Here is a 27,852-nt window from a genome sequence, read left to right as displayed (position 1 = left end):
CACTTCTAGGTCCGTTTTCAGCATGTCCACAAGAAGCCAGCACACGGTCTGGTGGGCTCCGACCTAAAAAACTGTCTTTATTTTATTTATCCAGCTATGTTGCACTCAGACTTGCTTTAGTCCTCCGTGTAGGCAAGAGGTGGGAAAGCAGCTGAGAGACGGAAAGAAGCTAGAGCTACTCTGCCTTTAAGAGATGCTATTTCCATAACAGGACCATTGCTCCAAGTGAGGCACTGGAGCACGGGTGCAGCTTAGCGATGAGTAGTTCTTTTCCACGGAGGGCCGCCTCAAGTCCCTCAGGCCGCAACACACAAGAGGATGGGGGCCCTAGGCTGGGAGCAAGTCGCTGGGGGGCAAGAACACTCAGGAGGCAGTGCCACCAGACCGCCCAGCGCAGGGGGACATCACCACTGCGGCGCCCTGTCTAGTCGAAAATACCGCCGTGGTCCGTCTGCTGTGAGAAGGTGCCCATTCAGCAGGGGCAGAGAGAACAGCCCGGTAGATATGTAGCAGTGCGGTAGGCGCCCAGCGGATGAGGAGGGGTGTCCCACGGGTGGTGGACGGTCGGGGAGGTTAATACTGTTGATCCCAGTTGTTGTACTGCCTGGTGGGAGCCCTGGGCAAAGCTAGTGCTGGATCTTCCGTCTCCCCTCCAGCCAAAGTGGCAGTCATCCCGGGCCGCAGGGCACTCCACCCGACCACCTCCCGCCAGCCGGCAATGAGAAATTCGGGCCCACCATGTGCAGGATCCTGAAATCAGTCCCCTCACCCCTTACACGGAGCCAGCAGCTGAGGGAAACTCCGGGATATTAATCAGGTCGCCAGCCTAGGATTGTCACTGCAGCGCTTCTCTGTCACCCCGGCCAGCCCGCACCACTATCGGGGCAGGGGGCAAGACGGGGGAATGCAGCCAGGATAACGGAGGGGGCGGGGAAGGAAGCAGTCTCCCGGCAGCGCCGCGTCCAGCACGGCCAGAAAGCCCAGCAGGGTTACACGCCACTCACCGCACCACCCCGCAGTGGTAATAGTCAGGGCAGCCGTCGGTCCACTCGTCCCCCCCACTTCAGTGGCGGCATCCGGCAGAAGGTTATTCAGGCGGGGATGCGCCAAGGTCCGGTCAAGACGCCCGTTCTCCTCCGGCGTCAACAGGATAATCGGCCAATCCAGTCCCAGCGGTGTGCAGCCAGGCTCGGCCAATTAATCACAGTGCCGGGAGTCGGGAGATACGCCAGGATCTAACGCCGAGCCGCCATTTTGTTTCTTCACGGCCGTATGATTCTCCAGCTGCCGCGGCCGATTTCGTGGGGCAGGCTGGACAGATCACGGCACAAGAGGATTCCCCCGCACACCATGAGGCTCCGACACCCAGCAGGAGCAAATTTGGGCCGTCAGTGTGTCCGTTAGTATACATCACGAGCATGCAGCACGGCAAAGAATACATGGGTAGAGGGGGGCTAGAGCGGGACAAAGGAGAGCTGCGGGGTGGAGGGAAGGGGTGCACAAACAGGGAGTCAGAGGCAAGAAACAACGGCACAAACAGGGGGGCAGAGGCTTTCCTCGGTAGACGCTGCTCGGAAAGCACAGCGCACCCTGTAGGGATCAGGGGGCGTGTTTTTCACCCTCTCCCCTTCCCATTGGCTGGAAGGTAAAATTCCAGCCAATGGGAAGAGGAGAGGGCGTGACTTAAAAAAAGACACGGAAACGCCCCCGAATCGCGTCAAGGCGGGCCCTGAACTCAGTGACGCTCCTCTCCTCCAATGGCTGGCCAGCATTTACGAGGCCAGCCAATGGAGAAGAGGGGCGTGTTCAGCCCCCATACTACAGACAAAAGATTTCGGCTCCGCCCACTGCTTACGCAGTGCGACGGTAGCCGAAACCTAAAAAGATGATAAACTCCCTCAGAAACTGACATGTTTGCAGGTGTACAGGGAGGCAAGAGATTGTAACTGTGGCTCTGAGAGCACACATGTATATGAAAATTATTGAGAAGGAGAAAAGCATCCTCTTATAAGACATAAGACTTTTACCCGCACCCTCATCCGCATTAGACAAAACTTATTCTGACGCACAACCATCCTGTCAACCGTTGGACATATACCTGCTCGCATAGCTTTTTGCTAACCAGACGGAAACAATATGTATCTGACAGCAATATTCTTCAAGGAGAATGAAAATAAAAAAAGGTAGCAATATTGGCAGGACACACAGCCTTGTTTTAGGTTGGGGTTGAGAGCGCGGCGGTTTACATGTACTATATTGTTTAAAATACATATAGGCCATCATTACAAGAGATCAATGATTTTTTAATAGCCAAGACATTCCTTTTTTAAATGCTTTTATTCATGACTCGATTGGCTCAAGCCTGAACCTAACATGGACTTCTAATTGATTTTTATTTATCGCATTGATCTGCCATCTTTGGAGTCAGTCAATAGCACAACTAATAGCACACTGCTAATATTACCACTAATACCAGTACCAGCTACTGACACCACCAATGCATTCACCATTAACAGTGCCACCTTTATTAACAATGCCACCACCAGTGTCACTATCACCGCCAATATCACCTTTTACCCCATTATCACCAACAGCACCATTGCAACCATCTTCAGACACCCTCACCAATACTGCTACCATGAATAACACTACCAACAGACAAACAACAATAGCACCAAAATAAAACCTATACCACCACCACAAATGCGACACCACTACCAAGCATTGGCATATATTTTTTATTTATTTTATTTATTTTGATTCCACACTTCCAAGACGTGATAGACATTCGACAATACACAATTTCACAATATAATTCTTGCATGAATTTCATACATTAACTAGCTGAGCCTTCTCAATACAAGAAAATACATTACATAAACATAAATACCAATAACCTAACAAAAGGTAAATTTTCCTTAACTTAGCGAATGTCCCCCTTTATGGTTTGGCTTACACAGTGTAATTTCCATGTTATGTTATGTTTACAACTACTACTAATCTTTATACATTGCATAACTCATTGCTATTTGTATACTAATACTCTAATTATTCATATGAGCCAAAAAAAAATCCCAGATCATAATACCCATTTTCCGTTTCCTTACCCCCTTTAACGAGTATAAACTAAATTCCAAGCTAGCTATTCTGTATAGCTTAGCCCTCCATACCTCGAATCTTGGAGGCTCCGGACATAGCCAATCCTCTGCTATACATAACCGGGCTATAGTCATTGCTACAAATAGAAAATATCTATACTTTTATAAACTTCCCCGCTTTGAAACATCCTGCCCCATCCCTAAAAGCATCAAGGCAGGCGTTATACGTACTGGTCTCTCTAGTATGTCAGATAAGAATCGTTCCATATCTTGTATAAAGGGATGCAATTTAACACAAGTATAAAAAATATGATCTATATCCGCGTCGGATGAAGCACATCGAAAACATTTACCATCATTGCTACTGCCCCATTTTTTCATCCGCGTGGGTGTATAGTATAGCCTAAATAGAGTTTAAAAAAATTGTACTTGTAAATTTGCTGACATAAGAGCTTCCCTAGCTCTTACAATCGCTTCCTCCATTGATATGTCAATTTTATTTTCACCGAGAGTCTCCACCCAATATACCTTGTGTTTTTCTAAGTCGTCATTCTTTCTCGAACTTACAATTTTATACAACCCACCAATTCTACTTTGAGCCTTTAGAGCCTCCATCAGAGGGATAGACATCAGTTTCAAATTCTTTTTGAATAAAAAGTCCCTAATTTGCAAGAACTTAAAAAACTGTGCTTGTGGTAGCCCATAAGCCTGTGCTAGTATTAAGAACTGTTTGAGCATTCCACTTTGGTCATATAAGTCGCCTAATGTCTTAATCCCTTTAACCTGCCAGGCACTCGCCACACTGTCACCACAAATGGATGGGAGCAATTTTGCCGCATTTAATGGGGTATAATATGTTAAAGTTCCTAAGTTAATTAATTTGCGTATTTTCTTCCGAGTTTTGCTGGCTGCTGCTACCGTCTTAAACTTAGTTCTTTTGTAATAACTCCATTCTATCTCTCTAAACAACCTCCGATTAGCTTCAATTCCCAAAGTTAAATGATATATAGAGATGTTAGAACTTGATGTTATTACATTGTTTCCCTCTGCCTCGCCCAACAATAAAATGCGCATCCTTTTCATGAAACAAACGACGTAATACAGGACAAAGTCAGGGACCGATAGTCCCCCCCGTCTTTTGGTAGCATCATAAGCCGCATAGCTCTTCGTGGTTTACCCGGGGTCCATATGAATCTACCACTCAAAGCCTGTAGCTTCTGGATTTGAGCTGGTAATATTTCTAATGGTAGTGCTCTAAAGAGGTATAATACCCTTGGTGGTATGTTCATTTTTAGTACATTGGTTCGGCCAATTAAGGTAAAGTGTAGTCTCCCCCACTTCTCTAAAGAATCTGCTGTATTTCTATATAGTGATTCCCAATAAGCCTCAACTACCTCAGACATGACTGCCCTTATCTTAACCCCCAAATAAGTTGCTTCTACAGCTACTCTAGGGTCATTGACTTTCACTACTTCAGAGCAAACCAACTGTGTTTTCGCAGCATTTAACTTGTAGGCGGACAATTGCCCAAAAATCTTAGCTAAGCGCCCAATTTCTGACAAAGCTAAAGCCGGATCCTCTGTGGTCACCGCAATATCATCTGCAAAAGCAAAAACAATGTGAGGGATGTTTCGTACCCAAAAAGGTTTAATGGCCTCACTACTGGAGAGCATACCAATGAAGGGGTTTATATACATTTCAAAAAGGAGGGGAGAGCAGGGGCATCCCTGCCTTGTGCCTCTAGTAATTTGCACTGTGTCTGAAGTTGCACCCATAGCCGCTATCCTAGCTGTTGGTGCCTCATATAAAATTTGCAATGCCGTCATAAATTTCCTAGGAAATCCCATATTCTCCATTAGTAGCCATAAATAGTGCCATTCCACGCGGTCGAACGCTTTTTCAGCGTCAAGTAATATCAGCCCTAAACTACGTTTCTCTACCTCTGCTATATCGAACAAAGTAATAACTTTGTTTATATGTGCCACTGTGCCTCGACCTGGAATAAAGCCACGTTGATCAACAGATACTAATGAAGTAATGACTTTTGACATGCGGTTTGCCAGGATTTTAGAGTAAATCTTCCCATCACAGTTTAAAAGTGAAATAGGGCGGTATGACCCCGGGAGACCAGTCTCTTTTCCCTTCTTACTAAAGACAACTATAATAGCTTTGTCCCATGATTTTGGTGCTACCCCAGTTTGAGCGACCCTAAATGTATCCCACATTATATCTTTTAGTTCCTCAAAAACAATTGATATATTTCCCCTGGTAATTGGTCAGGGCCCGCTGCTTTGCCCATTGCTAAGTTTTTACTGCAATAGCTAGCTCGTCCTTTGATATCGGTGTCGCCAATAAATCTGCCAGTAATGGGTCTAGTTTAACAGGTGTAGCTACTACAGTAAGATCTAACTCCTCTAGATTATTTTGTTCAATTTTATACAATGCTGAGTAGAAATCATAGAAAATAGCCAGTATGTCTTTGGGTCCGGTCTTTGAGATCCCAGCCTTATCTTTCATAGATGGTATATTGCAACTAGCATCGTTCATACGCAGCTTCAAAGCTAGGGGTCGTCCTATAGTTTCACCATACTCGTGACAGATCTTCCGTTGTGCCAAGTATTTTCTTGCATTTTCACTGTCCCATACTCCCAATATTTTTGCCTTTTTCTTTGTGACTTCAACCTCTAATGCTTTCACATCCCCCTGAGTAGCTATTCCCGCTGTTAAGTTCTCCTCTGCCTGCTGTAATCCCTGATATAACCTCTCCATCTCTGCTTTCAATTTTCTTTGCCGAGCGAACCCAAAGCTTAAAACCTCCCCTCTAAAACAGGCTTTAAATGTATCCCAAACGATATTAATTGGAGCTGAATTTCTATTATTATCGATAAATTCTCTTATCCACTTCTTCATATAGACTGTAAACTCCTCGTTAAAGCATAGTTTTTGGTCAAAAGTAAATTTCCTCCTCGTAGCCAGTTCCCCCCAACTAGCTATTGACAAAACAATAGGTGTATGGTCGGATGAAATGCTTGGATAAATCTGCATTTTAGCTTTAGCTAAATAAGTCACTTCCATAAAAAAATATTCCAACCTGACCTTCTTTTTGTGGGGATGGGAGTAAAAGGTATAGCCGGGGTCCGTCGGACACAAGGTGCTCCAAACATCCACCAGGCCATAATCTTTTAACAAGTTGAAGAGGGCCCTACAGATCTGTGGTTTCCGACCTTTATAAGCCTTCACGCCCCCAGCAATATCATGGGCTGGTAAATTGATATTCATATCCCCACAATTAATCAAGGGGGTAGCCCAAGATGCGAGTTCAGCATGTAATTGTTCCAAAACTCCTGAGTCATCCATATTAGAGCCATAAATATTACATATTGTAAAATTCCCATGCTGGCCCCCACATTCAACCACCGCCCACCTACCATTTGTGTCCGCTACTTTCCGTCGTACCATAACCAAATTCCTTTTTGCTAAAATAGCTACCCCCGAGTCATACCAGATTGTTTAGATGAAACTAAGATAGAGAACCCCAGTTCTGCTAATACTTGATGTGTATGCCAGGGGAGATGAGTTTCTTGTAAGCACACCACATCTGGGGTGGCATGACGCAGCTCAGCCGCTACTCTTCTTCGTTTATTAAAGTTGTTTAGCCCAGACACATTTAGAGAGCATATTCGAAGATCTCTAACAGTATACATATGGCTCAGCTAGATATCCCACACAGTTAACCCCATTTAGACTTAGAAATACCATACAAATACCTTTTGTCACATTGTCTATCCTATTATTTATTGATTCTCTTTCGAGTTCCATGTCGTTTTTAAATGCAAGTGTGGATTTTTTACCCCCTTTTAACCCCACCACCAAGTCCCTCCACGTGCCCATCCCACCCTCTGCCTATCTTCCCCCTAGCCCACACCCCACACTTCCCAATAACAAGGCATTGGGACTTATGGTCCTGTAGATGTGGCTGGCAATTCCCCGCCCCCCCCCACCCCCCGCAAGGCCCCTACTATACAACTCATTTATTACAATAGATAGGAAGGAGATCCTTCCTTCCTATCAGGAGAGACCTAATCCTAAATATAGATATTATATTCCCAATAAATCCTCTTAAAGAAAAAGAAACGTACAGCTACCATAACCAGCTGTAAAAGCAAAAAGAGGGATTGTTAATTCTCACAGATTACCATCTCACTTGACTCTAGGGTTAAGCTACCCATCACAAATCCACCTTTCTACCCCCCTAGATGATATTTAATTAGTGATCTTGCTTAGAAATTCCTTGGCCAGCCCCACATTGGTAAAAAATTGTGTCCGTTCTTTGTAAACAATCTTCAACTTCGTGGGGTTGAGCAGAAACACTTGGGCTCCCTTGGCCTGCAGTGGAGTAATTAATTGTCGAGATTGCCATCGGCTATCCACCGTATATTTACATAAATCGGGGGTTACAATAAACTCGAACCCGGGGCCACGCCGTCGTTTGTCAGGTCTTACAAGTTTAAATATATCTTCCCGAGCAAGAAAACTATTAAAGGAGATCAAAAGAGCCCTAGGCCTGCCCATATTTCTCTTGCTTGCTTTTTCTATTCCTTTCTCAGTTCCTTGACCGGCAGTCCCCTTCAAGTTAAATGGAAAGTGATGCGCTCTTTCGACCTCCCTGTCCCAATCCCAATTTGTAAGTTCCAGGAAGGCTTCCTTAAACAAATTGACTATAAACTTGCGAGGGTCATTGCCTTTTTTGCCTTCAGGGACTTGGAGGACCCTCAGATTATTGCGACGAGCCCTGTTTTCAAAGTCAGCAAATTTCCAGAGAGTGTCCTCCTTTAGCCCCTGCAAGGCCTCTGTTGCTCCTTTCTGCTGCTCTACTCCATCCTCCAAATTGGAGATGCGAGTCTCGGCCTCATTAAACCTGTTGGCGGAGTCTGCCTGTGACTTCGCAAGCCTTCGAACTGAGTTTTGGAGCTTTCGACACATACTTTGCACTCTGCGGCTCTCCTCCCTTGTCTTATCACGCAACGACATTATAGACTCATAAATCAAAGCTAATGAAATGTCGGCATTCCCTCCAGCAGCAGACTCGTCTGGCAGTCGATCTACCCTAACGCCATTGCTTATGTGGGTTAAGGCTTCAATGTTTAGATGGCAAACAGTGGAGGGACTATCCTCCATAATGCCATTAGAATCATCCTGGCACAAACTACTTGCCTGGCTCCCTCCTTCAAGACTCATGTGCAGGGCATATTGTGATTCTAAATCCTCACAAGATGAAGGCAGCGATGTTTCGGACATAAAGTAAAAATCCCCAGATTCGCCATCCGGTTGAACATGCTCCTCTCCTCCAACTGCTCCTCCTACTGCTCCCAGGGCAGGGGGTAAGCCATCCCCTGCAGGAGGGTTCTCCCCAAGTTCCTGACTCTCCCCAACAATAATGGTAGTTTTAGGAGAAGAGCCCTCAGTTATACCCTTTGCAATTACACCTTTAGCTCTGTCTTTTTCTAATGCTGCCGCTGCTGCAAAAATAGAGGGGATTACCACATTCTTGTCTGCCCCCATCCTGGTTGCATTAGCATTAGCAGTTAATTGTGCTCCCTTTGCTTTCACTGGTTCAGCTGGTGTTTTGGGCTGAGTTTTCTTACCCGTGACTGTCTTGCCCCCTTCTTTGGAAACACCGTTTTCCCCCTGATCCTCCGAGACCTTCTGCTTCCCCCTTGTTCCTTTGGGAGCCAAACCGTCTCCTTATCCTGCGTTTACCGTCCAAATCCAGTTGCAGTACGGCTGTCTCACTGGGCAAACTTGCTCTTTATGCCTTATAAAAAACACTCACCGCCACAGCTCCGCGGGTCTAATCTGTCCACCCGATGGTGTATAGCCTCAGTGCTGCAACGCTCCAACACAAAGAACACAAAAATTCCTCTCCGCCGCGTCTTTCTCTGTCGCTCCCCCGGAGCCTGTAAAGCCGCGGAGCCGCATCAAGCCCAGGTCAGAAACTGATCAGAAACAGGTGAGGTGAGGTGAGCGAGGGCTGGAAACACCGAGGATCAAGCAGACGCCGCCGCACAGGCGTTGACGAATTCTCCACTCTGCTCACTGAAGCCGCGAGTCCATAGACGCCATTACCATGTCCAGACGCCGACACTGAGCCTTAAACGTAAACGGTAATTTACCCAGCTTTGATCAGCCACAGCTATCCGACGTTAATATTCCCTCTCTCCGAATCCGACACCATGTAAGTTAGCGTACTGCAACGCTTCTTTCGCCGTCAGGTATTCTCCGCTATCAGGGCTTGCAGGGATACGAGGAGTGGTCAGCCTACACGTCCACTGTCGCGGACGCCATCTTGCCTCACGCATTGGCATATATTGTAATGTGCTTTCCCATGGAAACATCACGTTTGTATGTCTATGTTTGTTTTGCCACATTAAACCAAGACTCTCTGACTTTAACCATGCATGTTATGTATTGTATGAGTTATTGGATACCAATATTGATGTGGTTTTTCTATGTTTTAAAAATGCTGTAAAATAAAGCTGTACGGGGGGCGCTAGAGAGCCCGGAGCAAGATGGCCGCATTTTAGTGCTGCTCTGCTGGTTGAGCTTTCAACCCAAAAGAGTGTCTAACCTGCACACCTTAACGTCGTGCTTCTAAGTCTATCTATTATCTGATGAACAAATAAGTTTCAAATAATCGGTACCACCCTGGAATCCTGACTGGTCCCTGTCAGGCAAAACATATAATCATACAAGTTCAAACAGACTCTGTTTGAAAAACCAAGACGCACTGTTCACAAGCCCTATGAGGTGCTTCTAATCTACAAAAGGTTCAAAACATATTTTTCTTAATTCCATCCGTGAATATTTGGAAATTAGTTATCAACAATCCTAAAGTTCATCCCATCAAGCTCATGTCATGAAACTTTAGGTCTTAAAATGATATTCACAAAACAACAAAGTTTTACAGTGGATCAAAAAGTTAATACAAATACATAATGACACAAAACAACTGTCAGTTCTTATTCATTTTCTTTATATAGCGATGTCTTAATTTTTCTTATTTTTCGTGATTCTTCAAAATGCAGGATTTCAACAGAATAAACAATGGCTCCCAATGCACTTCGGTGAAATCACCTTCGTCAGGGGATCACTGTAAAATATACATACATACTGTTGCTATTCACTAAATTAATTATACACAGAATAACATTTTTTCAGGTTCAATGACCAAAGAAGTGCTCAAAAACATACTCAAAAAAGGCGTGAAAGGTTTCACCAGCTGAACATAATATCCATTAGCAACCAACTTTTTAATTAGACGAACTGATATGCAAATATGCATGCTCAAAAGTCATGCTGTTTTCATTGCAACACGTTAAAATAGTGAAAGAAACCAAACTACTGTGACGAAAAAAATCATGCTGGGGTGTGTTTTGAATGTCTAAATTCCAAAGTATGTGCATGCCATCTAGATTATAAATGCTCTTATGAGCTTACCGCTCATATTCGGTGTGTTGAAAATATGGCGTGCTACGATGGTACGCAATCAATTGTGAGATTCTAAACCGAAAGAAAAAGTGCCCGGAGTTATCAACACTGTTACTTTAAACACAAAAACTATATTATGTGTGTTCCTTGAGAACTCCAACTTACTTGCGTAAGTAGAATTTGACTCAGCCGCTAGATTCAATGCAACACAAATCCGTCTCTGCTGACAAAGAAACCATTTGTTAGTTCGTGCATACGAGGTAACTCCTCACCACTAGACTACACTTTCGGCGTGTGCCTTACCTAATCTTATCGGTAATCCTTACCGTCGTGAAATCCGTAGTTAAAGTGTGAAACGGTCCCGTTATCCAGTTACTTAAATGCGGTGAACGCCACCCTTTGATGGCGACGGGTCGTCCGGGGCATAGACATGAACATAGGACTCAGACTTCCCAAAAAAATGGTATGCGCCATGTTTAAAGGTCCGCACTCATGGCCAGTTGCCTTTCAATGAATTATAAATCTCTTTTTGTGATCTTTGTAGATGATAATGCTCACCTATAAAGAATGTGGAGGGTAGGGACTAAAGAATAAAAATGAAACCAAGTGATGGGTCAGTAGTCCCCTAGACAGCTGTACCAACTTGTTCCCAATTGATGTTAAACTCCATGCAGGAGCATCAAGTTCATAGTCTGCAGATTTATGCCGCTATTCTGAGCAATGATATCAATATTGCTTCTTAGGTTCGGAACCGGTATTGACACTATCGTTGCTTGAAACATATCGAAATATATATTGAAAAATTAGAAACCATCAAGAAGGAAAAACCCAGAAACACTCACACTAGAAATGTTCCTCTTATTTCGAAATCAAGGCGACCTGCAGTCCTATTTGAATCAATTGAAGGAAAAAATAAAAATAGCAATAAAAATAAAAATAAAAATAAAAATAAGAATAAAATGAAATGAATGAAGTAGTCACGTGATGCTATGAAAAGGGCAATAAACCACAAAGCTTCATAATATATGGTATCGGCATTTTATAAAAGCAGCATGCATGTATTTACAAAAAACAGATACATTCAATTTTGTCATTCAGGCCACAGGGTTTCATGTTATTTAGAAAACGTATCCAAAAAGTCTCTCTTTGTGCCAGGTGTCTTTTGGTATCAACATGTGGTTGCACTGTCACCTTCTCCAAAATAGTGTACCTCAATTGTGGGATGGTGTGTTTCTCTTCCCCCCAATATACTGCCAAACAGGATTTCTCATTTTTAGTCCTGATCATGGATTTATGTTCCGTCATCCTGATTTTTACCTTCCTGCTGGTACGTCCAACATAAACTAATCCACATGGACATTTAACCGCGTGTATTACTGTGCTTGTGTTGCAATCAGCTGTGTGTTTGAGTTTAATGGCTTTGCCTGTGTGAGGGTGTGTGAATGAACTTCCTTCTATAACATTGCCACAGTGGCCACAATTATAACACTTACGCATGCCTTTGTGAACAAGTAATGTGTCGTTTGTGTGAGGTTTGTTTAAAATTTCTCGTAGATTTCTGGAGCGAGAAAAGACAAAAATAGGTGTCCCTTTAAAAACTTGAGAGAAATCTCTATCAATTCCCATCTGTTTAGAATACAGCGCTTAATACTCGTTGCAGCTGTGGTGTATTTGAGAACGCATACTTCATGAGTCTGAGGAGGCTTGGTAGATTTCTTCAATAGTTGAGAGCGATTCCGACTCAACGCTTCCTGTTTTGCCCTGTCTAATGTTTCAGCTGGATAACCTCTTTTCTTGTATTGTTGTACCAGTTCCTCAATGTCATTAGCAGCTTGTTCATTGTCAGTAGAGATCCTCTTGATTCTAATGAATTGCGACAGAGGTAGATAATTTTTTAGCTGCATAGAGTGAAAACTAGAGTAATGCAAAGCATTGTTTCTGTCCGTAGGTTTTTTGTACACCCTTGTACTTAAAAAATGTCCCTTCTTTTCAATGCTGATATCCCAAAAATTAATATTGTGGTCATCAATAGTATAGGTGAATTTTATCTGGGGATGGTAAGTGTTCAAAAGTACTAAGGTGTTCTCCAGTTGGTCTCTTGTCCCCTGCCACACAATCAGGATGTCGTCAATGTAACGTAAAAAAAGTAAAAGGTGATCTGTCCATGCCTGGTTGTGTAAAATATGGGTATTTTCAAATTTAGACATGAAAATATTAGCATACGAAGGTGCCCCAGTAAAACCCATAGAGGTTCCGGTCTTCTGCAGGTAGAACTCTTCTTTCCAGGAGAAATAGCTGTGGTACAGACTAAATTGTAAAATCTCTAATAAAAAGATATTGAGAGATTCTTCATAGTTATTGTTGAGAAGCATCCATTCTACTGCTTCAATCCCTTCTCCGTGCGGGATGGAGGTATATAGTGCAGAAACGTCTATAGTTCCTAGCCAAATTTCCATATCAGGTGTAATCAATATTCCTTTCAGCTTGTTTAAACAGTCTGTCGTATCTTGTACATAAGTTTCCCACTTTTGTACTAGTGGTTTAAGATAGTGATCTAAGAATCTTCCAACAGGTTTGTGCAATGAGGGTCAAGACTGATTTGCATATAGCTGTGTCTGATCTGAGGTGGTGAAGTGAGCTAAAGAACGATGATGGGTTCAACCCAGATCTGTGACTGGGGGTGAGTGTCTGAAAAGTTTCAGCGCTCCGTCCATCATCTCCTTGTGTTTGCTTTGTTAGCCCTAATTTGGCAGGGTATGCCCAGATGTGGGTCCCTTGCTCACTTTGACACTGAATTCAAGCTAGCCTGGCTGATGAGGGCTGTTAGCCCAAACCCGGTCCCACAATGCTTGTTTCCGTCCAGGGAATACATGGCTTGGCAGTTCTGACTGGACTGTTGCCATGAGGCACAGGGTCAAGACTGATTTGCATATAGCTGTGTCTGAACTGGGGTGGCGAAGTGAGCTAAAGGACGATGATGGATTCAACCCAGATCTGTGACTGGGGGTAAGTGTCTGAAAAGTTTCAGCGCTTCGTCCATCATCTCCTTGTCACTGCTTCATGTTCCTTAACAGCATCGGATGAGGCATGACATGATGTGAACAGGCACAGCTGTATTGTTTTCTCCAAGACTGCAAAGAAGGAGTCTAAGTTCACAACTCTGAAGCAACACTCCTCCTTTCCATTGTTAACTTAAAGGCCAAGCCTTTGTACATTTAAACCTAGCTTTGACCTAAGAAGCATAATAAAGCACAGGAAGGAAGATGGCGTCTGAGTGAGCGGCCGCAGCAGCAGTGCTCCGCGGCGCTGGGCAGCACACATCAAAGGAAATACTTTCTCTGCATCCCTATGCCTCTACATTTCGGCTGATCATGATCACTATGATTTTCTGCATCAACCTGATGCCATTCTGAGCTGTACCTACGTTTTTTCCAGTCTGCAGCATTACCGCAACACTAGATCCGAGAAACTCCACCTGAAAGATCGGGCCGCATTCTTATATTGCAATATGGAAGCACCGCACCGGTAAGGATTGATCGCGAGGTAAACTTTCTGACTTTGTTTTCGAATACTATCAGCTAAATTGCTAAAAGGCTAAATGCTAAATGCTGCCACCACCATTATCGTTATCATATCACTGTTTGGCTCCTGTCCCTGTGCTCACACGACTATAACCGGCTAAGGACTGCTAAGGACTCTCTCTCCCTGCCTCTCTTGCCTTTCCCAATTTCTTTCGTCCTGCGCTCTCACTTCTGACTCACCCCGTCATCCACAAGTGATTTATTTCGAGTATATTGCCAACAACAACACTCGCTCGCTCGACTGATGCCCTCTCTGATGCCCTCTCCTCTTCTATGCATACAAACACCGAAACTCGTCCCCTCACCTTGCCTCGTCTTGTCTCCGTGGTTCCGAAAACTTCATTTGCTAAAACGAGAGCAGGGGGTTTAAATCTCACGCAGGCGCTGTATCCCACGCTTCTCGTTGCCAGGGTAACGCAGGGAGCAGGTGTAAGAAGGAGAGAGAAGGAAAGAGCAGAGGGAGCGAATACTTCTCATAGGCGGAACACATTTACTGAAAGGGAGGCTTTGTCTTCGAGGTAGCACTGGGTCTGGAACCGTGACCACTTCATTTGCCCTACCTGATACAGTGATAAATATACCGATAAATATCATTTTTTTATCAATAACTAGGGCAACCAAATCTCAACTGCTTAGACTGTCGTCCCCTGTCGATTGTCTACCTCAACACCCGTTCACTCCCTAAACATCAGTTACAAGTATTTCAATTACTTGACAATGATAATATTGACATCCTCTTTTTGTCAGAAACATGGCTCCATGAGGATTCCTCCCCAGACATCCTGGCCTCCATCCCTACAGGATTCTACATACTTCAATCGAACAGGACTTCTGGTAGACCGGGTGGTGGCGTGGCAGCCATCATCCGTTCTAAACTACTCTTCACCTCCCTCACTACTATTCCCATATTAGATTCTGATCTATTAATTTTAAAATTTATGTCTCCTAAAATTTCTTTTACCTGTGTTTTAGTTTATCGTCCCCCTTCTAATATGCCCTCTTTTTCCTCCTTATTTGGTGATCTTATTTCCCAGTTGGCCATTAACTCAACCAGGATCCTGATCATAGGCGATTTTAACTATTGGCCACTTGACCCCCACGAAACTGCCCTCTCAACCGAATTCACAAATGTACTCCTTGGTCTTAATTTCTCCCAACATGTTTTCACTGCTACCCATAATAAGGGCCACATTCTGGACCAACTTTGGACAATCAATCTGGATATTTCTCCCCCCCTGGTCTACCCTTGCACTTGGTCGGACCATTTCTTTATCTAATTTTCGTTGCAGTTGCTGCTACCCCCTCGCCCTCCACTACCCTCCAACTTCTCGGCTCGCAATTGGAAACGTGCTGATATCTCCCTCTTCCACTCTACCTTAGTTACCACTCTTCCTAATGATTATCCTGATTTAAATTTTCAAACCACCATAGTAGATCAATGGCTGTCTCAAGCCAGCGATGTGGTTGACCCGGTGAAAACCATCAAAACCAAACGCCCACACGATGCCCAGCGCTGGTTTACTGACCAACTCAAGGCAGATAAGCTATCCCTCAGACAAGCTGAGCGCCGCTGGAGGCGAAATTATGATCCTGCACTTAAAATCACATTTACTGACTTATTAAAATCCTATAAGAAATCAATTATCCTGGCTAAATCTGTTTACTTTTCTCATAAAATCCTCTGCTCTGCATCTAAAACCAAGGAGATCTTCTCGATTGTTGCTGAACTCTCTCTCCCTGACCGCGTCACGGTTCAGCCCCAACCCTCGCAGGCCTTGTGTGACTCCCTTAACACTTTTTTTATTGATAAGATCTGCACCATTAAAAATAATATCCCCTCCCCTTCCCTCCCTCACGTCAGCACTCTTCCTCCGTCGAATTTGTGTAGCCTGCACGAATTCCCTCCCATTTCCTTAGATGAATTTTTTTCCCTCCTTCAGACAGTCAGTTCCGGCTCCCCCTATGACTGCTGCCCTCCCCTAATCTTAAGAGATGCTTTCATGGCATGCCCAGGTCCTCCCCTTGATGTGCTCAATCGTTCCCTCGCCACCGGCTCTGTCCCCGATGCTTTTAAAAAAGCGGTGGTAGTACCCATCTTAAAAAAACCTTGATCTGACCCCACGGTCTTGGGGAACTTTCGTCCCATTTCTCTTCTCCCCTACTTGGGCAAGGTACTGGAGACCTACGTCACCCGCTGCCTCAGCGCATTCATCGAGATATCTCATTTTCTTGATGACCAGCAGGCAGGCTTCAGACCTGCCCATTCTACGGAGGCAGTAGTAGTGGCAGTGATGGACGCTCTTAGACAGGGGGCGGATAAGAACTTGAACCAGGCCCTGGTATTGCTAGATCTCTCGGCCGCTTTCGACACGGTCGATCATGACATCTTGATCGACCGTGTCAGAAATGCTGGCGTCCAGGGCCTTGCCCTGTCCTGGATCGGATCCTTTCTCCAACATCGCTCTCAATCAGTTCACCTGTCCTCCTTCTCTGCCCCCTCTGTTTCACTTTCCTGTGGTGTCCCCCAGGGCTCTGCCCTGTCCCCCCTCTTATTCAACTTATATATGCAGCCTCTCCTTGTCTCTCTTCGTCACTCCCCCGTTACTGTTTTCAACTATGCAAATGATCTTCAACTCATTTTCCCCATCGATTCCTCTCCCTCCTCTTGTTCCAATTTCCAAACCATAATGCTCACCATCTACGAGTGGATGAATTTCAGTCAGTTGAAACTTAATCCTAGCAAGACCGAGCTGGTATTGATCGAGGGACCTTCGAATTCCTGGAGTTCCAACTTTTGGCCTTCGGCCCTCGGCCCCTCCCCTCGTCCTGTTAACACTGTGAAAAGTCTTGGTGTTATCATCTCCCGCGACCTCTCAATGAGGCCCCAAATCAACGCGGTTACCTCGGCCTGTTTTTACCATCTTCGAAGAATTGGGAAAATCCGAAGATATCTTTCCCCGGAGGCTCTCATTCTAGTAACTATGGCCCTGGTTACCTCACGTATCGATTATGCCAACTGTCTATACGTGGGGATCCCCACATACCACCTTCATCGGCTCCAACTGGTGCAAAACCAGGCTGCCAGACTAGTCTTCCAGCAGCCGAAATACCAACACGTTACACCTTTGTTGGAAAGACTCCACTGGCTCCCGGTAGCATACCGTTGCATTTTTAAAATGGGCTGCACTGTCTCCAAGACTTTGTCTACTCTAGTTCCTGCTTTCATCTCCCTCAGTCTCCACCCTCACGTTCCGTCGCGACTCTTAAGGTCATTTGCCCTAAACCTCCTCACCACCCCCAGGTTCAAATGCAAGAAACACGGCGGCTCCAGTTTCTCTTTTCTTGCCCCTTCCACTTGGAACTCCTTTCCTCTCCCCATCCGCCTTGCCCCGGACAACACCTCCTTCCGCAAACTTCTGAAAACCCACCTCTTTCGCCTTGCCTATGACTAACCGCTCACTCCTGTTGCCCTCCCCCCGCTGTCCTGTCCTGAGCGCCATGAAACCAATTGGTGAACGTGCGCGTTATAAACATTTTTAACATAACATAACATAACAGACTGTGTAGACTGTGTAAAATTTGCTCCTCTGTTACCGATACCTCATGGAGTGTGTTAAATCTCTTGAAGGAAACTAAGTACAAAAAAGGCCAGAAGAGCAGTGAAATCTTCCTAAAAAAACGCTCTTATTGGAAGAAAGGAGTCCAAGAAGTCAAAGGAAGACGACCCCAGCTGGATTTACAGACGGGCCTACAGACGCCAGGGAAGAATCAGAGCTTGATCGCAGCACCATCTCAGGATATAGATATGGAGAGGGTCACTGGAGAGGGTAGAGAGGATGGAGAAGAGGGGCTTGCAGTGCAAAACGACCAAAAAATCGCAAAGAGTCAAAAAAGCCAGAAAATACAAACAGCAACCCTAACGTTAAGCAATACGGCACGCGACAGAGAGAAGAGGGATGAAGAAGGCGCACTCCTACAAGGAGATACACTGATCCAAGAAAACCCGGCACACTTAAAGGGCGTGATAAGCCTAGGAAATCAAAAGCATGAGGGTGCCGAAACTGAAGAAATACTCGAAGAGGCACACACCTCACATCTAATTAACAGACATAAAGGCCCTGAAACCAGGGGAGCTAGAGCAAAGGAAAAAGACCTGGCAAGAAATGAATCCCAAGAGAAAAGGAAAACTAAAGATAAAAATGCAGAAAAGCTGGAAAAGGAAAGAGAAAGAGAAAGAGAAAAGGCAAAATGCAAGGAGAGAGAGAAAGAGAAAGAGAAAGAGAAGGAGAAAGAGGGAGAAACAGAGGAAATAGAGGAAAACACGAAGCTGGAGCTAATGGCCAAAAAAGTGCAGAGATTACAGACTATAAAAAATTTAAAAGCCGCTGCCAAGAATACTGGACTACCGACAACATCCCAGCCAAGAATATCTAATATATTCAGCCATGCGTCAACAAATGAAAAAGTACAGAGCCAACTACAAAGCAAAAACTTTAGAGAGCTGAATGAAAACGTAAAGATGCTCAGAGTATGGTCCTAACTGATGCCAACCCTGATGCCAACCCTGAGGGGAATAATACAACAGGACTAGGCAAAGGAACTCTGAAAGCTGACCCCAATATGAGGGACAAAGAGATAAGAGCATCCGTAGAGGCTGATACAGAGGCTGATGAAATAATAATTAATCAGAGAGAGCAATCTGATCAAAAAGAGACGAATCAGGAAGCTGAGTATCTACATCGCTCTCTCAACATGCAAATGCATCTAGCTGGGAATGAAATGCACTCAGTTAATCACTCACTTTCAGACGAAGACTCCGAATCAGAACTATATGAAACAGGGATGTCTATTTCAAGTGATTCAAGTGATTCAGGTGAACTAAGCGACACAAGTGAATCAGGTGCCAGTGCGAAAATTTACTCTGCACCTTTGGAGATCTCTGGCTCCAACGATTCAAGATTACTTAGCGAAACTAACACTAGAAAGAAAAAGAGCGGGAGTAAAAAAAGGATGAAACATAAAAGAGGAAAAAATATGATGAACGAAGAGACCACAGACCCCGGTAACAACACAGACTATGCCAAAAGCAGACCTAACTCTACCCGAAAAAGCCCGATGAAGAAATCACCAGGAGAAATATCACGTCAAAAAACAACTGAGCCTTCATTGAGCGAGGTGCTAAGCTCAATAAAAATATTTCATGAGGATGTGAAGAAAGATAGCCAAAGGAATCGCATGGCTATTGAAAAACTACAAGGCGCAGTAAAAAAAAGTGGGTAACATTTGCTCTGAGATGTCTGAGAGAATGGTCATGGTGGAAACTCGCACCGAGAATCTTGAGACAGACATTGTGAAGCTCCAAAAAAACGAAAAAGAACAAGATGGAATAATAACGGATCTCATGGCGAAAGTGGAAGATCACGAAAATAGATCTAGAAGGAACAATTTAAGGTTCATTGGAATTCCAGAAAACCTTGAAGGGGACGACGCCAGAGGAGCAATGATTAACATTCTTAAAACATCATTTCCGGAGCTGGAAGCCTGGGATATGGAAAGGGAGATACAGCGGGCCCATCGGTTTCCTCTAAGGCCAGCAAAACACTCTAATAAACAACATCAATATCCCAGGGCAATGCTGGTCTACTATGGCAATTTTCTTCTCCGTGAAGCAATCTATGACCTAGCCAGACCTACCACTCAAAGAGAACATAAGGGATTCAAATTTTTTGCTAGACCGGACTTCGCCCACTCTACTGTCGAGCGAAGATGGAAAATGCGCCAGCTATTTGGACCCTTTGAAAAAATTGGAGCAAAAGTATTTTTGCAAAACCCGGCACGCCTGAAAATCATATTCAAAGGCACAACAAGATACTTTAATAGCGAAGTACAGGCAGAAGACTATTTACGAGAAATCTCAGGGACTGGATCACGAAACTCAGGGAAATAACGCAAAACCACATAAAAGGACTTATATAAGGAATAGATAAGCTGAATTAACTATTCCAATATGCATTAATTAGGAACCATCCTCTACTGAAGCGTTAAGAACTAAATAGAATGAATAAGCAGGCTGGAAAATATATTTAATTTATAAAGTTAAGTGTGAAAAGTTATCATATTATTTAGGTTTCTGTTAAGTGGGGATTAGATGAGTATATAATACATATTATTAAACTAGCCCAGCCCGCCGGGCCCGCTTTCACGAATGTCACACCCCTGGTCCAGACAGGGTCAGGTAACCTTCAAAGGTGGTGGTGGGTGGGGGGAGGGAATGAGGGGGGGGTCTAGGGGGAAGGTCAGACAGGAATTTTACAAACCACAGAGAAAAAGATAATTATAAAATTATAGCTAATACCTTACTTATGGGAAAACATCTTTACAAAATACTTAGTACAAATAAATGGGTACAGTGAAGATTATGTCACTTAATATCTGCGGCCTAAATGATATTAAGAAGAGACAGGCAGTAGCGGTAGGCCTACAAACCTCGGGCCCCAATATAGTATGTATGCAGGAGACGCATATCGAAGGTTCACAGCTACATCTTTTAAAAACATTGGGATACAAATTAATCTGCGCTACTACTCAGGGAGCTCGTGTTAGGGGGGTGGCAATCTTAGCTAGAGGCGGAGGCCTAAGCTTCAACCGATGCAAAACAGATAAATTCGGCAGGTGGGCAATCACGGAATGTCCACTTGAACAATCACAATTAATTACTATATGCTCAATTTATGGGAGCAATTGTGATGATCCCACCCTGATAAATGAGATTTCTAGTGAACTTGCACATTAGCCACTACCAGTACTCATCTGCGGGGATCTCAATATTAATTTACCCTCCGACTGGTTAATGAATGATAATTGGGTATATCATGGGAGGAAACCTAAAGTGTTTAAGGTCCTAAAACATTTGCATGGACTTCTGGATGGGTGGCAGATCTCTAACTCTGAGGATCCTGGCTACACCTTTTTTCAAATCCACACCAGGTTCATGCAAGGCTTGACTATTTTCTTTTATCACAGACATTAAGCCATATTGCACAAAAAGAAAAACTGCCCCGAGTACTCTCTGACCACAATCCTCTAATATGCACCCTAGAGCTGAGACAATGGGGCCAGAAGCCGAGAAATTGGACGTTCGAGAAATCCCTGCTCCTTGAAGAAGACTATTGCAATCACATGCGAGCATGGATTCCCAATTTTCTGGAAAATAATGTAGGGAGTACCTCTATAGAGATAGTATGGGACGCACTAAAAGCGGAAATCCGAGGAGAAACTACACAATACTCAATAAGGGTCAATAAATTGGCCAGGGACCAATATAAAGCGCTATTAGGGAAATTACAGGATTCTGAAAAAGAACTCATTAGGGCAACTCGCGATTCTTTAACGGTAGAAGAACTCACCAAAATTCATTATCAAGTGACATTAGACAAGGCTGCTATCATGAATACATTTATCACCAAAGCGGTGAAAAAAGCCACAGCTCATAGTGAAAAAATTTACGAAGTAAGTGAATCAGTTGGTCATCAATTAGCCGTACGTATGAGGCAACAAACATCTCAGAATCTCATACGGGAAATATCAGACCCAGTGGAAGGCTTAATCACAGAAAGCGATAAAATTAGAGAGGCATTCTGGCACTTTTATAGTATTTTATACTCAGAGGAAACAGGGGCCGATATAGACATGATGAGAGAATACCTAAATCAGGGACCATCTAGTAGACTTACCGAAGAAGATCAGGATGATCTAGAAGAGATACCAGTCCTGGAAGAAATTTTAGAGGCAGTGAAGGCTTTGCCTAGAGGAAAGGCAACTGGCCTGGACTCTATCCCTCTAGAGTTTTATATTACTTTCTTAGATCAAATCAAAGAGATTCTTTTAAATCTATGTGTTCATATATTTAACAAGGGACAACCACCAAAGTCCTGGTCAAAAGCCAAAATAGTCATATTCTTGAAGAAAGATAAACCATCAGATCAGATGGGCTCCTACCGCCCTATCACTTTAATCAACGTGGACTCAAAAATATATTCCAAATTAATAGCGAATCGAATGGCACCATTAATACACAAACTTATCTCAAATTCCCAGCACGGGTTTGTACCAGGAAGAGGAACTACAGACCACACTCATAGAGTGATTACCCTGTTTGACAGTACAGAAGTGACAGGAGACCCAATGGCGCTTATTCTTTTAGACGCTGAAAAAGCATTTGACCGGGTCTCCTGGTCATTTCTGTGGCTGGCAATGGGTCATCTGGGCTTTAAACACGGATTCATTCAGGCTGTACAAAAACTATATATTGACCCTAAAGCTGTAGTGATGGTAAATGGCAATCTCTCTAAAGAATTTAAAATATCAAGGGGCACTCGACAGGGATGCCCATGCTCTCCATTGCTGTTTGCTATCTACATTGATCCCTTTATTCGCAGTCTGAAATCTAATGCTGGGATTATCCCTATTCTGACCCAAGGTTATTTGACTAAAACTCTTGCCTATGCCGATGACATCGCCATTGTGACATCAGATCCGGCATTAGCCTTACCTATAATTGAAACTGAGGCTAAAAACTTTGGCAAAATGGCCGGCTATGCACTCAACCAGAACAAAACCTAAGTAATCCTAAACGACAAATGCACAATGGTGGATCCCCGTGTGACAACAAAAGCGACCTACCTAGGGGTATGTATCTCTTCTAAACTCGATACAGTGGTCGAATTAAACTTCAGCCCCCTGCTAGATAAAATGCAGAAAGATCTTCACTGTTTGAATAACCTGCACCTATCTTTGATTGGCCGTGTAAATGCACTAAAAATGGTTTACTTCCCTAAATTACTCTATATGTTCAGAGCAATTAATCTGGACATTTCTGAATATTGGTTTAAACTGATGGAACGTACTTTCTCTAGTTTTATTTGGTCTTATTCACAACCTCGAAGAGCCTACAAGCTCTTGACTCTCCCTAAAGAAAAAGGAGGCTTAGCCCTTCCTAACCTTAAGCTATATTATTGGGCTTGTATGCTTTCATATAATCATGAACTCTTCTTTCTATTAGATGAAAATGAGACAGTCTCAGGGGAAGACCAACCATCGCTCCACCAGCTGGTATTAGGTAATAAGAGCAAAGGCTATATGTGGCGATTTCTCTATGATAGCTACCACAAAAAGGTCAGCCTAAAAACCTTATTGGGAGGGTTTAAAGCATGGAAAGCTGTGAGGAAATTACTGGGTATAGGACGACTCTCGCTTTACTCTCCTCTAAGCAACAATCTGGCCCTCCCTGAAATATTCAGAGATGCCTGTATTGATAGATGGAATATGGCAGGAATTACACATTTTGGATGTCTTATTTCAAATGAAGGGTTACACTCTTTTGAAACCATGAGGGAAATATATCACTTGGAGTGGAGGGATTTTTTTAAATATCTGCAAATCAGAGACCTTTTAACACGAAGGATTAGGGAAAATACCCCATTTGATAAAATACCGACAGCAGAAACCTTAAAAAGAACCAAAAAATTCACAATTGGCGAGATATATTCTCACCTGCTATCCCTCCTTCCGAACAATCTTGAGAAAACAGCACAGAAGTGGCAGGGAAAATTAGCAATCAGCATAGAAGAATTTAATTATGCATATGATTTACCCCAAACTATCCTTATGTCAACTAAACTGCAAACACAGTTTTATAAAACCTGCTTTTTTATGTATTATACCCCTAATAGAATTGCCAAATTGGGAAGTGGGAGGGGTACATGTTGTTTTAGATGTACTTTATCTAATGCAGACAGCATAGATATATTTTCCTCCTGTGCAAACCTATCCTCTTTAAAATTGAACATTGAACGGTTTCTAACTGATGTTCTAAAAACCGGAATAACCCTTTCTAATGAAATGATTTTGCTTGGGGCGACTAGTCTCGCAGAACCATCCCCTGGACATGAATTAGTATTTATCGCAATGGCGGTCTTAAGAATCTGTGCCTCCGCCTGGCTAGACCCTAACCCACCATCTTTTCAACAGTGGTTCTCTAGATTGTTAGCTATATTTAACTTAGAAATGGCTATATATAAAAGAAAAGGCAGAAGACGGAGGGCCCGGGGATTAAAAATCTGGAATCCCTTAATTGAGTGGTCTCAATCCCAAGGTAATTCTCTGTAACATAAGGCCATAACCAGTGTGATCTAAGAACTGCCAAAATGTAATTTGTTATGGTTGTAAATTTTTTTGAAATTAATAATTATTTAGATGCTGTTTGTATCCACCCAAATAGACTGGAAATGTCTTGGCTGGTTGATTAACCTATTTACCTATTTTGCCATTAATGCATGATTTATGAATTCATCTAAAATTCCTAATTTCTCTGTGTTTATATGTGAAATATTCTTGTTGAACTTGTCTGACTTGGGGGGGGGGGGAGAGGGGTTTGTAAATTTGGAAAAAACCTAATAAAAATGTAAAGAAAAAAAATAAACCTAGCTTTGACCAGTGGCATCTGGTAAATATGTCTTGGCAGGGGGTGGGTGGTGCACACACACATTCACCTACCTACACCCATGCACTAACATGCAGACCTGCATACACACTCCCATTCACAACTCTCACAACTACATTCATACATGCACACACTAAACAGTCCATTAACTACAGGTACCCGCATGCTTGACATTTTTGCTCACTTGAGACGCCCACTGGGGATTATTTAAATTAGTATCATGCAGTTGATGGTGCCAGAATAAGCAACACAGTGCATTTTTGCATCATCGCCCTATGAATAAGGAGCTGTGTGAAGCCCCGAAACGCGTTAGGATAAAGAGGAATATCGGAGTCTAATCGCCGGTTTTGAATAAATGGTTTCTTTGAACCACTCTGCAGCTGAGGTCGTCCTTGCTTCAGGGCAAACTATTTTTGGATATATATATATATATATATATATATATATATATATATATATATATATATATATATACGTGTGTGTGCGTGTATATAATTTAAAATAATAATGCTAGATTTTTATTTAACAATATTAGGGAAAGCTTGGAATCTGGGAATAACAGATATACTATTCCCACTCCAATTTATGCAACAGTAGGGAAAGCTTAAGCTTTTAAAGGGGTTACATTTATTTTTCCTACTCCAAACAGGTCAACAGTAGGGAAAGTATTGGACTTAGGAGGGGTAAGATTTACTATCCCACCTCCAGTCTGTACAACAGTAAGGAAAGTGTTTGACTTCAGAGGTGCTACATTTACTATTTCCAGTCCAGTCTGTGCAACCGTAGAAAAAGCGTTGGTTTTAAGAGGGGGTTACATTTACTATTCCCACTCCAGTCTATGCTACAGTAAGGAAAGCGTTGACATTTGGAGGGATTAAACCTATTAATCCCCACTCTAGTCTATACAATTGTAGTGAAATCGTTAGACTTAGGAGGGGTTAAACTTACTATTCTCACTCCAGTCTACGCAACAGTAAGGAAAGCGTTGGACTTCTGAGGGGTAAGACTTACTATTACCACTCCACTCTGTGCAACAGTAGGGAAAGTGTTGGACTTCAGAGGTGCTACATTTACTATTTCCAGTCCAGTCTGTGGACCAGTAGGGAAAGTGTTGGACTACAGAGGGGTAAGATTTATTATTCCTACTCCATTCGATACAACAGTGGGGAAAGCTTTGAACTTCACAAGGGTAAAATTTACTATTGCCACTCCAGTCTGTGCAACTGTAGGAAAAGCCTTATACTTCAGAGAAGTCAAATTTACTTTTCCCAGTTCAGTGTAAGCAACTGTAAGGAAAGGACTTTACTTAAAATACATTACATATTGAATAGCCCTATTAATTTAATACAAATATTTCAATTTCTCATGTATGTTGTTGTCCTCACTTATATCCTTATTTTCAACATGCAAACTCTTGCTATCAATGGCCCACCCCAAGTCACTGTCTATTAAATGGCGTTTTTGATGTTGATGTTCTTGTTTAATGTAAAAATCTCAATAATACAGTTTAAAAAAATGTAAATTCAATTAAATAATGAATAATAAATGAACAATTATTTGTTAAATATTACTTAATTAACTTTCCACCCTATACCCCTACAAACCCAGCAGCCCACACCTAAAAGATTACAAAAACATATCATTATTACACATTAATTAATAACCAAGTAATAAATTCATAATAAAGTTTTACTTAATTAGCTTTCCACCCTATTCCCCTACAAACCTAGAAACCCGGCACAACACTATCAATTACTATCAACAATAAAATAAAAAATAAAAAATCACTTAAAATTACAAATAAAAATATCATTAACAATTATACAAACAATAACACAAAATTAATGTATGAATTAAAACACATTGAGATAATTTTAAAAACTATTTTTTACAACTATATTATTGAAAACGATATTAACAAAAATGCTATTGTTAACAACGATATTACTCACCTGAAAAAAATTATATTCTCGACAACAATTTTTCTGTATCACAATATGTTTGTATCACTATATTTTTTTCAATATATTCCGTCTCCCGATATTTACAATTCGGAATTTTGTCCAAATACCGACATATTAAGATGAGGTTGACTTTCAGTTCAAGGACCCTGGGAGTGCTATTGGTTTGCCCTGAAATCTAGTCAGTGCATATACACAGCAAGCAGTTTTTAGAGTGTCTGTGTCTTGGATTATTGTAGCAGATTTTCACTGACGTTTTCAATACAATGTATGGTCAAATAGATCGCCTATATTCTGGACTTGAGGGACTTGGGTGGGAATACACACAAACTTTGAGACAAAGCGAAGGTGATAAAAGAAAAAAAAAGAGTACAGCCCCAGTATTCAGAATATATTTTTTTGTACATTCCTTGCTTGCTGGCTGTTTTTGATATTGTGTTCTTGCCTTCTATGTTTTCCCTACCTCCCATTGCCTGCTGTGTTTGATACTATGTCCTGCTATTTTTGTAACGTTCTATTTTGTAACATTTCTCTTTTGTTTGCTTTAGATACTTGCACAAGTGCCACCATTGCCTACGTAACGTTTGTTCTAGGGCTTGAGTGTCTGCCATTTATTGCAGTATTATGCCTCTACTTGTACTTTGTACGCTTTTGTAACTTGCACATGTGTCACTTTTTCCTCCTGTAATGTACCTCTTGTATTTTGTTTGCTCACAATTGTCACTATTGCCTCATGTAACTTAACGTTTGCTTTTGTAATTTGTTCACTTGTAATTGTCTCCTCATGTGATTTGTTACCTTTGCCTCAAATTGTAAAGCGCTCTGATATGCTTCGGGATCAGGTTTGCGCTATTTAAACTTTATAAATAAAAATAAATAAAATCTCTTCTGTCTCCATTCAGGGTCACTATTTTTTTGTTATCCTGCCTAGAGTGGCCTCCAAGCAGGCAAACACTTTGGGCCTAATTCACAAAAAGCTTCTGCAGTTACATTGGAGGTCTCACTATTGTTGCAGGAGCTCCATATTCAGTTTCCCATTGTGGAGGACCCACAGTGAGTGCGGGACACCCACCGCGACTTGGAGGACTACGTCTCAACTGCGGAGGCCGTTTGTGAAGTAGGCCCTTCACCTGCTGGGACAAGAGTTACTCTTTGAAATCCTACTCTATTCACAAGTCTAATAGGGCCTACTTGTCTACTTGGGCCGTCCTGACTACTTCAGA

Source organism: Lissotriton helveticus, chromosome 9, assembly GCF_964261635.1.
Source record: "Lissotriton helveticus chromosome 9, aLisHel1.1, whole genome shotgun sequence".
NCBI classification, from domain to species: Eukaryota; Metazoa; Chordata; class Amphibia; order Caudata; family Salamandridae; genus Lissotriton; species Lissotriton helveticus.
The sequence above is the reverse complement of the archived record's forward strand: the minus strand, read 5'-3'. Positions refer to the sequence as shown.